We start from the raw sequence: 13,345 nt of genomic DNA, 5'->3' as shown, positions 1-13,345 counted from the left end.
GATTGGCGTAAGCGACGTTGTCTCGCGTGACCCTGTTTGTCGAGCGTAAACCATGTTTCACGAAACGACTACTTTCTACCCTTACAAAAAGAAGCCAGGTGCAAATACGGTCAAAAGCAAAGCAACATTGGACAAAGGTCCGCGGCTCAGTATGACAGCACCGTCTGGGAGGACTGACGATAAGCAAGGCTGCAGAGCCTGATGACACACTGGAAGTTCGTTTCAATACCCGTCGTTATTTCACGGCAGACGCCATGAAAACACATGATTTTGCGGGAGAATCAAAAGAAAAGTTGACTAGCAGCAAGTACACATTGAATAGTTCCCGTGTACGAAATTTTTTCGCAATACATGCAATTTATTGATTGATTGTGGGGGTTTAACACGCCGACGCAACGCAGGCGATGAGGCGCGCCGTAGTGGAGGGCTCCGGATTAATTTTGACCACCTGGGAATCTTTAACGTGCGCCGAAATCTCGTACACACGGGCGTTTTTGCTTTTCGCCTCCATCAGAAAAGCGGCCGCCGCGGCCGGGAATCAAACCCGCGACCTCGTGCTCAGCAGTGCAACGCCTTAGCCACTGAGCCACCGCGGCGGGTGCAATACATGCAATAGAAGCGGCGCAATGCGCAAACGAAAGTGGCCCGATGCCCCACCCCCATCTCGCCGCGCGATGCCGGAAGGCCGAAGAGCGCGGGCGAAAACCGGCTGAAAAACGTCATACCTGGACTTGTGGCCGGATCGGCCGCCTCTGCCATGCTCGTTTCGCCGTGTTTCCTTGTGTCCTTGTGAATGATACTTGTTGTTGTGGTTGATAGCGCTTATTTGTACAACTTTCGTGTTCAAAAAGTATGCACGAACGCCAAACGAGGCATACGTTGCATGCCGTATTCCTAAGCAGGATAATGCCATGCCGGGACGTTTGATAACACACGGAAGCGACAACCGAGATGGCTGTGCTTGATGAGAGAATATATTAGAATATGTTAGATACTTTGTAAAACGGTCCAGTGCGTTTTTCTTATTTTTTCTTCTCTTTTTTTTTATGCGACTGGCGTGAATGTTCAAATTAGATGCTAGATTTAGGAAGGATGGTGAATACTGCTCTACTTTGGTCCGGGATGTTTCTGTTTCGTTCAGTTTCAGAACCAAAGTCACATTTGTTCAGGAAATACCCGTTTCGTTAAACACGGTTTTCTTTCCCTATGGGCTTAGAACAGTGTTCAAAAACCCAAGCCGATAATGCTGCGGAGGCACCAGTATGCTACAATGTTTTCAGAATAAATGCAACTCAAGCAGTAAGACACCACTCATCGAAGTGCAGCTAGCGATCGCGGAGGCGCCTTAGCGCCACTGCCCAAATGGCGCACGCGCGCGCGCCCGCATGTGGGTCTGTGTATGGGGATGAGTAACGGGGCTGGGGTGGGCGACAACGAACAAAGGAAATTCGGAAGCAGAGTCTGCTTGTTGGTTTATGCGAGTACCGCAACATATGTTTCGCATATACGTTTACAGCACATGAATACTATTTTTTCGCACAGTGCACGTACGTGCTTTTTGCTGGTAGATTGTTTATAAAACGCCGCTTAATCTTCGGCATAAATGGTTTCGTATATAGTAACAAACAGTTCAGGCAGTACCTAATATTAACATAAGGAATGGAAACCCCCTATGCTGGTTGCCTAATTCATAAATATTTTTACGGAACCCTCTAGCCGACGCCAGTCACTGATTTGGGGTTCTCGGTCGTGTAAAGCAAATTTAAGCTCCAAGATAATTGAACCAACAGCACAAGAAGTTATAAAATAAACTTGCAGTCATGTGTGAACAATAAACTGCCAGCTAAATTGCCGAAAAGGCAAGCGCCGCTGCCGTGCGATCGTTCCCAATGCTTCAGACAACCCGCGCGGCCGAAGGGTGTCCTCCTTTGACGTCATGAAGGGCGCAACCAATCAGGGGTGTCAAAAGATGAAAAGCGCGCGTCTTTCAAACGGGACCGCGCGTTTTGCAAAATAAATGCTGGTTGACTCATGTGCAATAAAATTCAATGTGATATTCGGATTCAGCGCGCAAGAAACTATGTAAACGTGCCTCTAACTCAATTTTTTTGGAAAGCGCTTCAGCTTCCCTTTAATTTCCCTGTGAATACTGCATCGTTTGCTGCCGGATAAGCCTTGGGGGCACTACAAAACGCGAAACCTTAAAGGGGCCCTGCAGCACTTACCATCGACTACTAGGAATGTATTTTGGGGTAAATTAAAGTAAATTAAAGCAATCCCCTCAAGCAAGAATTATGAAAATTCGTTCACTATCACCGAAACTACGCACTACGAGACATTGCACATAATCGTTCCCTCTCAACTCGACCGCAGACGTGACGAAAGTTGCACGCTATCTACCGGAGAGGGGAGCAGCTCACGGCGTTCTCTTCCACAGCCTTCTATATATCACAGGCCGGGGAGTTTTCTCCTTTTCTCCGCAACGTGTAGGGGTCTATTTCCGGTCTGGTGCCACAAAAAAAGCAGGTATGAGTGCCTGGTCGCAAGCGCGCGCTCGGGCTGGTAGGGCGTATTTAAGCAATAAACGTTTGTGGTCGAATGGTCTGGTTGAAAGGGAAGTATTGAGCTCATCCCTCAAACTCCGCGCACACTCAAAACACAAAAGAAACGGCAAAACTATGCCTACAGGTTCAGGCATAGAAGAGGGTCATACACAGCACTGACGACGGCGGATCATCACAGGAAATGCGAGAAATTAGCCGCGAAGTTGACCAGTGACAACCGATCGGACAGCCATGGCCTCAATGACGTTTAGGCCATGCCAGGGGTGCATAATGAGGAGAACTGAAGAGAGTGCGGTTGGTTTTTCCACGTTTCACAGCGATTTGCGTGCTCTCACCGCTTCACATGTACAACACTTTTGCTCTCTTGTAATGTGCACAATGCAAACAACCTCCACTTCGGACAAATTATATGAATAAATTTTTAAGATTCCCTCAAGTTCGTGCCACCGGGATTTTTCTCCATCTAGGGTGCTCATTTTTTACCGTAGCTGAGAATATCCAGGCAGTGATAACGCTCCTTTCTCACAGACGGATCGTGTAGACGAGGCTTTGCATGCTAATACTACAAGTGATGAAGCCTGCAGAGCACGAAGTGTTATCGAAGCCATACCCCAATGTGAGCCAAGCGAGCCACGAATGAAATGGGCATTTTTGAACAGAAATAGCTTACGTTACTTTGTCTCAAGGCAGCCGATTATTGCAAGAGAAAAAAATTAGACCACCTCCGCAATTGTGATGCGAAGACTGAGGAAACAGCGTACTGGTGGCCCTGACTAGCTTTAACTTGGCTTTTCTTAGGTCTCATCGGCATCAGACACTGATGTCGCCAAGCATACGCTGTCTCTCCCAACTAGAAGCACCTTCCCGTCAGAGCTAACATCACCACTAGCACTAGATGCACCTGCGCCGTGCGACTGTCTCTACACCTGCTCGTCGGCTCCTCGTCACTTGCTCTCACTTTCTGGCCGAGCATGTTCCTCCTGTCCACTTTGCTGTGCCCAGTTTCTGGCTGCATCTAATCTCACAGCAGCCGTGAGAATTACCTCCGGGAAATTCTCACGGCAGTTTCCATAAAAGCTGGCTGGGCTAAGATTTCCTGAATAATATTATGGCCTAACGTAACCTAACATAACCTCACCAAACCTAGCGTAACCTACCCGAACACGTCATAACCTACCCAAATCCAGCTCAACTGCAACAAACCTAATCTAATCCAGCCCAACGACACAAAACATAACCTATATTTAATGTAATTCAACCCATTCTAGAAGTCCTGTGCATCGACCCCTTGATATAGTAAAAGCCAGAGTAAGAAGTATTGACAAAATCACGATGAGCAAAAAATAGCTAAAAAGAAAACAGCGATGTCGGACTCGAACCTGAGCCTTCTCGTTCAAAACTATTATACCACACAGCTTCAGGGGCAGCTGCAAACACGGCTGTTTAGGTAATGTTTATTTCATATAATCTCCGCGTAGCGTGCTTAGCCAATGAAAGGCGACTGCCATGAAAAATATCTCGTGGTAATTCTCACGCTTGCCAGGATAATAGATACTACCTTCAAGTGACGCCAGGCATGGATGGAACTCAAGCTTATACCCCGGCTACACTAGGGTCCGAATTTCATTTGAACCAAATGTCATTTGACTCAAATGGGGTGTTTCGAATGCCATTCAGAATCTGCCGTGCTACACTACAATTTCGATGGCATTTGAAAGCTTTCATTGCTCACTGTGCTGTAGTGGTACTGTCGTCGCCCCGTTCCGTTTTCGTACAATAATATAACGATCAAATTTAGGAGCAGTCTAAGGCAGTAAAATGATACAAAATTAGAAGAGACACCAGTTTTGACTCTTAAGGCCCGTTCACACTGCGACGAAAGCGACGTGAATTCTGTCGCTTTGTCGCGCGACGACAAGAATTGGTCCCGACCATTCGCCAAAAACGGTCGTCGCGCGACAAAGCGACGGAATTCCCGTCGTTTTCGCTCGCTTTCGTCGCTAGTGTGAACGGGCCTTTATGTGGTGGCTGTTCGCGTAGTATTTTTTTTTTTTTGCAACTGACCCACCGTTTTTGAGAGTATGAAAATTAAATATGTTGATTTCACATTTTAAGTAAATGAAGAGTGAACAAAGTTCCACAAACAAAAATATTTTCTTTGTTTTACGTACGGAAGTATTACATTTTGTATTGCCGATCGAAGACGCTGCGTGCGAGTGCTAGAAATGGCATTTGAAATCCTATATGTCTCTCTCGGTGCTCATTTAGCTCGAATGCCCGCCTTAGTGGCACTAGAAAAGCTCATTTAGCAACTCTAAGGCGCCTTACGAGAGATAGCAGAGTTTTGGTGCGCAGAAGCGCTCGCTCACCGCTTTCAGACCGAACCACGGCGGAGGGCAGTGAAGGAGGCCGCAGCTGACAGCTGCTGGTGCCCCTAGAATCGCCTCAGGCTGTTTTCTTCCCTCTCCGTGTTGCAAAAATGAGATCCACTGATTGGAGACCGTCTTTGCAGCACAAAGAGGAAGAAAAGAAGCTTCAGGTGAAACGAGGATGTGTGGCTCTCGGGGACCATCTTGTATGGCGAACATGGCGGACCAGAGGCGAAGAGCAATGCCAGTACTGTCGAGTACTGTGCGCTTGCGTCGCCACCTTGTACCACTTCGTCCGGCGTTATGAACGAATCAGGGCTCACCACGCAACAGCGTGAGGTGTTCTAGAAGAATCGGTGCAACCTGTGAGGCGTCGGAGTGCACGCGATGCACCGTGCACGTGCTCGTGCCTTCGCGCCAACGTTCGGCGTTCGGTGCCACCAAGCGGACAAACCCAAACTGGCCAAACGCCGAAGAAAACCAATCTAAGAAGCAATGATTTCTCAGGTTAGGTTACAGTAAACTTAAAAATTTAAAAAGATACAATAAAAACACACCAAGTTAATCTTTGCATTTTACCTATTACCTCGCCCGTTTGTATTCCTCATTCCTCGCGGGTTCATAAGCATGTTGGCGGTATGATTGTCATCAACATCGTTAACATTTTGTAGCCGGCGCTGAGTTTGAAAGGTCACGGTAGAGTGCACAGTACTACATTCTAGCCATGGTGTAAGAACCATGCATTGGTCACAAAAAGAAGAGTGCGCTCGCGAGGAAGGAATGTTCCGCAGTGATGCGAACACCAATCACGTTCACAAACACACACATCGCGCCAATTTATCCTTTCAGCTATGAGGTTCTGTTGAAGTCCACTTCGAAGATCAGTCCCAAAAGTTATTTCGGAACTACTGAATTACTTTTGCCTAAAATCATCACGGGGAGCACTTATTACGTCATCTTTTACTTCAAAATATGTTTAATAACGATTATTTTATCACAGCAATCTTATTACCAGAATATACGAGGGCTGCTGTGGCGTTACGTGTGTAAACTGCGCTACCCAGACAACACCAAACACCTTAAGGACATCCCAAAAAGAACCTAAATTCCATGTACCAAACAGCACAGCCTACGAGCATCCCTGGGACTTCGCATTGGGAGATTCCTAAAAATGCCCAAGAATGGCTGTGATTAGGATCTATGCGGAAGGGCGTGCGTGCTTTCATTTTGATTCGGTCAGCCCAATGTTTTATTTTTGAGTATAGAAGAATAAAACGCATAGGCGCGCATAGTGCGCGTGAAGGAGGTACAGCCGTACAGCAAATACCTTGCGCGTTTGTACACCCGTAGGTAGCGCGTGATTGTTACAAGAAGTGCTTCAGAGAAAGGCTATTCAACCAACTAAAAACGCTGCTATTGAGCACGGCAGCTTTCTCAGGGAGGAAAGAACCGCCCCGCTCAGATGGTCTGCTGCTGACTAGCCAGCCACCTTAGCTTGGTTAAAGCAGAGTCCTTCAATGCTTTACTGGTCACGAAACTGCTCCGTAACTTAATGGGAGAGCTTCATATGCTGCGTTTGGCCGCCGCGCGGTGGCGCCACCCTCTCACTGAGGTCACTCCTCGGGCGGCGTTGCGCTGGCTCGAGCGGCGGAGCCGCGGCGAGTTGTGTTTGTTTTGTGCGGGAAAAAAAAATGTAACGTGCATATCGTGCTCTCGTGATGCGACTTAAGTAGTGCAACGACGACGCCGAACATGCATGGGCGCCCGGAAGGGGGGGCAACTGCCCCCCCTTGGAAATTCGGATATTTTTATGCACTACAAAAAATCTGCACAGCTTGGTTGGCCCATAATTAAAATAACTTGGCCCTGAAGGGCGGAAGAGAGGAGAGAACGACACCGAGGTTCTCTCCTTTGTCCCGTACTTTAGCGGAAAGTTTTTTTTTTTTAATTATGTACGTGAACGAGCGCAACAATCCACGCTACCCAAATGATTAGCACACTCAGGTCCTGCGTATCCGCATGGAATGCCCTTCAGGACTTTAGACACTGACTAACATTGCCGGTCATGTGACGGCAGTGAAACAGACTGCCTGTGCTGGCTATTGAAGATAGCGAACAATTCGGAAAGGTTTGAGGGTTTTTTTCTCTAAACTCTAGATTTACGCAGTCTTACCGCAAGAACTTCAGTTTTCGGACAAATTTGCAGCTATATCTAGCAAAAAATCTTCACCGCTACACCTAGTAGGGAGAGTGTAACATCCTCCCGTGCCGTCCCATCACCTTGTACACCCTTTCCTTCGAAATTGCGAAATGTCGGCACCAAGCCCCGAAACAAAACCTATAAATCAGCCCTTCAAAACGCTTGTACGCCTGTACTGCATTGAAAGCCAGGGAGGCGAGTAGTATCTTTATTGCGTGAGCGATTTCAGCAGACTTCATCACACATGTCATCTCGCAATTTGCCCATAAAAACCCGAGCCGTCTGCAGCTACTATTCAAGGAAGTTAGACGGAGTGCAGATCTATGTATGTGGATGTATTGTACTGTGTACTGGTGATCAGTTGGCGTGAGTCAAGAACCCTCAAGCAGCGAAACTGGCCACTCTTCTTTACAAAGTGACAGTAACTTTTCGCATATTTCTTTGTTCGGTAATAAAATCCAATGTATATCCCCCAAGTCTGGTTCTAATTCGCTGTTTGTACTTCTTGTAACCACAAATAGCGCCTTTTTGGTGCTTTCCAACCATACACCCCCCCCTTGCAAAAAGTTCTGCGGACGCCCTTGCGAACATGTGTTGCGTCCCTGGATGTCGTTCCTTATACAACGATACCACAGAAAATGTTTCCTTGTTCTGTTGACCGAGCGACGGGCAGGTGCGTGAGAATTGGATGCGCGCCATTCCAAGGCAAGCAACGGGAAATTTCAGCTTCGATAATAAGTGTTCGACAGTGTGTGGAAATGCACTGTGTGTGAAAATGGAAAAAGCAATGTACCATTATGAGAGTATCGTGGACCTAGAATTGTACAAGGCTAACTTAAAGCCGGATTTTTGTCATATAAGTCAGGTTGTAGCGGTGCTTCATTACCTGTTTGCAAACTTGTATTACCTTGCGCTCAGGCTCGCGTGTAAAAAAGCTTTGGGACGTCCTTGGGCTTTTACTTTTAATATTTCCGCGAATTATCCCTTAGGGTTCGTTTTGTTTTTTCTGTAACCGCGCGTGGGCGATTCCGGTTTCTTATCTCGCGTTTCAACCGGAGCGGCCCGTTTGCTCTGTTTGTCGTACGTCCCGTCGGGCAATATTGTTTGATATGGAAAGGGTGCCACCTCGTCGCTAACTTGATTTTTTGTTTCTTCGACAATGTTCTCGATCCTATTTTCATGGATCTGAAATTAATAACGTTCCGAGAGTAATGCATGCACAGCAAACGCCGCGCAACTCACTTTATCGACGTTCATCTGTGCACGTCACACTGCGGACTGCTTCTGCGACGTTTGTGTTTCATTATAGTCTTTTGTAGTGCAGGAGATCGCTAGCTCGCTGCGTTCAGAAAAGCTTTGCTTAGTTCTTGGCTACGTGGAAATATTCTGATTCCTCAGTGTGCTGCACATCGCAGCACGAAAAAAAAAATTATCTCTATCTTCCGCGTTTTCGTTATGTCGGTTACCCAAATGTGGTAGAAGTGTAGCGAACCTTAAATGATGCTCAATCACACGTAGATTTCCAATTACGTAAAACACGTCATGTTAGTGTCCATTTTAACTCATCGGAGCAGCAGTCGGAGCAGTAGCAGCGAGAGCGACTGACGGAGCGACTGAGGAGAGCGCCGCAGATGCCGCAGTTATATAGCCGCTCCGCGAGAGAGAGGGATGAGAGAGAGACGCGCATGCGCGCTAACGCACATCTGGCATGGCGAGGAGAACGAGAGAGAGTGTAGCATACGCGCGCTAACGGCGCGCTGACGCACAGCTGGCATGGCAAGGAGAACGCGCTAACGCAGCTGGCAGGCGAGGGGAAAGGAGGAGGGTTGCGGACGCATGCACGCCGGATGGAAGGACAGGCCGAGTGCAAGAGATGCCTTGCATCTAATAAATTGTTGTACGCTGGACCACGCTCTTTTGTCTGCCTTCGTAACATTTAATTTTTTTGTTGCGTGTGATAAAATCAGTTTTATTGTTATTTTTTCGCTTCCTGTTTTTACAAGTATTGCAAAGCGTGGATGCAGAAAGACTCATGGTGCAAATATATTTCTTCGAGTTTTGATATCCTTCGCGTTTCTGCAGCGTTTTTAAATGTTCTCAAGGATGTACCCACTTATCGAAACGACAATACTATTGGGCTATCTCTTTTATCGTTCTGTGCATACCAGAGCAATCGACGGATTCATTAGGCATAGTCTGAACGAAGCGTACTTGGTTTCTTTGTTTTTTTTTAGTGTATTATCGATAGGCCCGCAGCAGTCCGTGACTACACAGCTACCGTATGTGTGGTAATTACAACTTTGCTTTAAGAAAAGAAGGAAAATAGATCTTAAAATCCGTAAACACGACGGCGCAGCGCTTGTGCCAGAGCACACAGAAGCCGTTGCCGTTCGCGGCCGAAGTCTACGGTAATTTACTTCGAAAAATAAAACCCCATTGAAGGCAGGTGATATACACAATGACTGGACTATTCATCGCTAACTACTACGAAAAAAATACACACTTAATCAGCGCGCAGACACCAAAAGCAGCAAGCGTTTGCACGCCAAGAGCTGGCCAATACGCCGCACGCGCGGCGGCTGGATGACATAGAGATCCTTCGTGCGGCGGTGGCGCCTGTAGTGGCGCGCGCGGTCTCTATATGAAACGTGCGCCGAAGTTTCGTGACCAGTAAAGCATTGAAGGACTCTGGTTAAAGTGTCTAGAATCCACCTTAGCTTGGTTCTGGGTCTGTCTTGTTGCCATTTTATTTCGTATTTATGTAAAATATTTAAAACTATAGGTAAAGAAACTAAAATTTTTATTTTATTTTAATTACATCTCAATACATTTTTAAAGCTTGATTGTTATTCTACACCATTAGAGACGCCTGCAGTGTACTTTTACGAAACTGATACGAAACTGCTGGGACGTCATTTCACAAGGTAACTGTTGCAAGTCGTTTATATATACCACTCAGTATTTAAACCCTTCCGATGCCCTTCTTGTGTCTTATGCATGATTTCTTGCTCTGTGGTCGAAAGTGGGTGCTTAGTGCGGAAACGGTCGAGAGGCTTCTCCCGTGGTGGCGGGGAAAATGTAACGTAAATTGGCTGCACTGTTTTGCGTCGCTCAACTTGTTTTGTACCTCTAGCTGTTGATTATTTTACATGACTTTATAATACAACTAGTGTAGTAGGGGCATCGCCGCAACAGAGAAAAGAAAAACGTCGCAGATGCCGGAAATCCGAGAAAGGACAACTCTAGACAGACATTATATAGTATCACTAGCTAAAGCTTTTAGCGTAGCTTGGTTCTAGGCCTCAATTATTAGTCCCGTGTTACCGGTACCCGCAACGAAATCACTCATTTCTCGCATGTATTTAGATGAAACCCCGCCTCAGGTTTTGTCAATACGTGCGACAGTCCAGTGACAGTCCTCGGTACTGACTGTTTTTCTTTTTCAGAAATGGTAGAGCTGCATAGCGCAGGCATGCATTATGCGTTATAATTTACACGTTTAACATTTTTCACTGAGTAGCATGGCAGTGTGTGATGGGCTCAATTTACTCATCTCGCGTGATCGCCTGCCCTTGTATGTGCTAATGACTGTGCTGCAGTCTATATGTGGCTTGCTGCTGCAACTTCGCGGCCGTTTATGGATGGGCATGTTGGCGACTACACAACCTCCACAGCAAAGAGAATTCCAGCAAACTAAGCAACAAATGGCAACGTGATCTGGGCCGCTTTGAAAAGGCAGTCTGTTTTCCGCACTCGTTTCCCCTCCCCTATTTGACGACCGTTTTAAATTATTTGGCTCTGTGGGGGTAGTTGGGCATCATGTTTAAAGGGCTGCGAGGACTGTCTTCACAGTGCAGTTACTCCTAAAGAGCCTTATGAATTTGTCATTAGCAGTAAAAACAACCTTTCACTCATTTTGTTTGTAATCTTTCTCAAATTGGGCAATATGCTCTGAATATAGGTATTGCAGTCAGCCTTACCTGTCAAGCAGCTTTTAGATGCGGCGCATCTCTTGCTCTGAGGCATGTCCCTCCTGCGTCGTCGTCGGCGGCGGCGGCGTCGGCCCACAGCCCTCCTCCGTTCGCCTCTCCCACAGCTGTGTGCAACACTCTCACTCCGGCGTATTAGCATAACGACAGCTGGCGCGCTTGGTTGGCGCGCGCTTCGCTGCGTTAACGCTGCGTTAACAGCTGCTCCGGTGCGCATGTGCGCGCATGCGCTACTCTCCTCCGCGGTCTCCTTTCCTTCAAGTGCTGTGAATATAAAGCGGGTATCGCGCCGCGGCGGTTCAGTCAGCGCTCGCTCTCGCACCCTAGTAGCACAAATTGTTGCCGCAACGTTTCTGCCGTGTTGCCAATGTTGTGTAACGTTAGGCAACGTTACACAACGTGGTGACAATGTTGCCGAATGTGGGCCAACATTGGACACATTCAGCAACATTCCCGCAACGTTTACAAACAACGTATAGGCAACGTTTCCCGTATGCACATTTTTCACGTTGCAGCAATGTTGTCAAATGTGGGCCAACGTTGGAGACATTCAACAACATGCACGCAACGTTTACAAACAACGTATAGGCAATGTTGCCCGTATGCACATTTTTTCACGTTTCAGCAATGTTGCCAAATGTGGGCCAACGTTGGACCCATTCAAAAACATTCATGCAACGTTTACAAACAACGGATGGGCAACGTTGCCCGTATGCACGTGTTTTCACGTTCCAGCAATGTTGCCAAATGTGGGCCAACGTAAAATCAGTGTTGGACGCATCCAACAACATTCACGCAACGTTTAACGCATAGGCAATGTTGCCCACATGCACATTTTCTTGCGTTGCAGCAATGTTGCCAAATGTGGGCCAACGTTGGATACATTCATGTAACGTTTAAAAACAACGCATGAGAAACTGCCATTTACACGCTTTTTTCGCGTTGCAGCAATGTTGCCGAATGTTGGCAAATGTCATATTTATGATGATAAACGATTTCACGTGGAGTTACATAAGCTGCCTAAAAATTCAAATGATCCCGTACAGCACACTTGAATGTTTGCGATATAGTTACAGGATACGTTAATTTCGGGAGTGTGGTTAAAAGTGATCAACGCGTACGTACAGTTTCTACATATTTAGCAATGCTCACGAAAAACCTTCAAATTAACATTGTCTGTGTACATGTTTATCTAGGTTGCCGCAATATTGAGGAATGTTGAATGTATAGCAGCTTTCCATTTATTTATTAGGTGAAACACCACACTAACCCATGTTTTGGAGAAATTACGTCGCCTATAAAAGTTCAAATGGTTATGCCCAATGGACGTCTTAGCCACAGTTCACTGCAACGTTTTTAGATTAGGTTGGTTTAGAAAATGTTGGTTCACTGTACCATCGCCTCGTGTACTTTAATTACTGTACTTTAGCTGCATATAATACGGCACTTACACGCACACGCACGCACATAAATGAAATCCCCATCGTCAGCCTGTCTACTGCAGGACGAGGGCCTCACCCATGCAGGAAAGAAAAGTATTCTTTCCTCCTTGCACGGCACTTGCTTCGCGCCATCTCCGCGACCCCGACCTGCCCCGACATACAACCTCCCCCCCCCCCCCCCTCCCTCCTCGCCCGCTCCATCGCAAGGGGAAAAAACGTGGCCGAGCTTTCTCTTCTCGCGCAAACCCTGCCGCAGCCCAAAACGAAGAATCTGACGCCCCCGCGCCGGCTCCCTCCTTCGCCCTGAGCACGGCTTTTGAAGCTCCTTTCATGGCGGCCGAGCTGGTGCGGGTCATTCAAAATGCAAAAAGGAAAAGTGCGCCCGTAGCCGAGAGGCAGCACTCGCGCCTTCTTGACTTTGCAACTTCCACTTGTCTTCCGGCACCCTCCCTGCTCAATTTGGCCTCCAACTTGTCCCTCCCATCCTAAAAAAGAACAAATCTCCCAAACTTTTCTCCTCTTTTCGTCCTATTTCATTCACGAGCGTTGCCTCCAAAATTCTCGAATCCATGGCGCTCGCACGCCTCGAATTACAAGTATGCACGAATCTGCAACTTGAACCCTGGGCCGCAGACGGGTTTTCCTCGCCAGCGCAGTGCCATTGGATTCAATTGCCGACCTTGTCTCTGCACTAGAAAACGCGAAGGCTACCAAAAACCGTGGCCTTTGTCGTCCTTTTGAACATTCGCAAAGCCTTCGACCGCTTACGCCACGAGGCTAT

At 47.2% G+C, this 13,345-nt stretch overlaps 1 protein-coding gene across 1 annotated transcript in view; it reads right to left on the bottom strand.

The window, feature by feature from the left end:
- LOC144159237 (uncharacterized) overlaps positions 1-5,361 on the bottom strand; it is a 51,225-nt gene extending 45,864 nt beyond the window's left edge. The window contains exon 1 of the mRNA XM_077690608.1: positions 4,934-5,361. The gene's annotated coding sequence lies outside the window, so the exon portion shown is untranslated. The remainder of the gene's footprint in view (positions 1-4,933) is intronic.
- Between the last annotated feature and the right edge of the window lie 7,984 nt (positions 5,362-13,345).

This window comes from Haemaphysalis longicornis, unplaced genomic scaffold, assembly GCF_048455015.1.
Source record: "Haemaphysalis longicornis isolate Haplotype H1 unplaced genomic scaffold, Haemaphysalis longicornis Haplotype H1 scaffold_1, whole genome shotgun sequence".
NCBI lineage: Eukaryota > Metazoa > Arthropoda > Arachnida > Ixodida > Ixodidae > Haemaphysalis > Haemaphysalis longicornis.
This window is presented reverse-complemented; position numbering and strand designations above follow the sequence as displayed.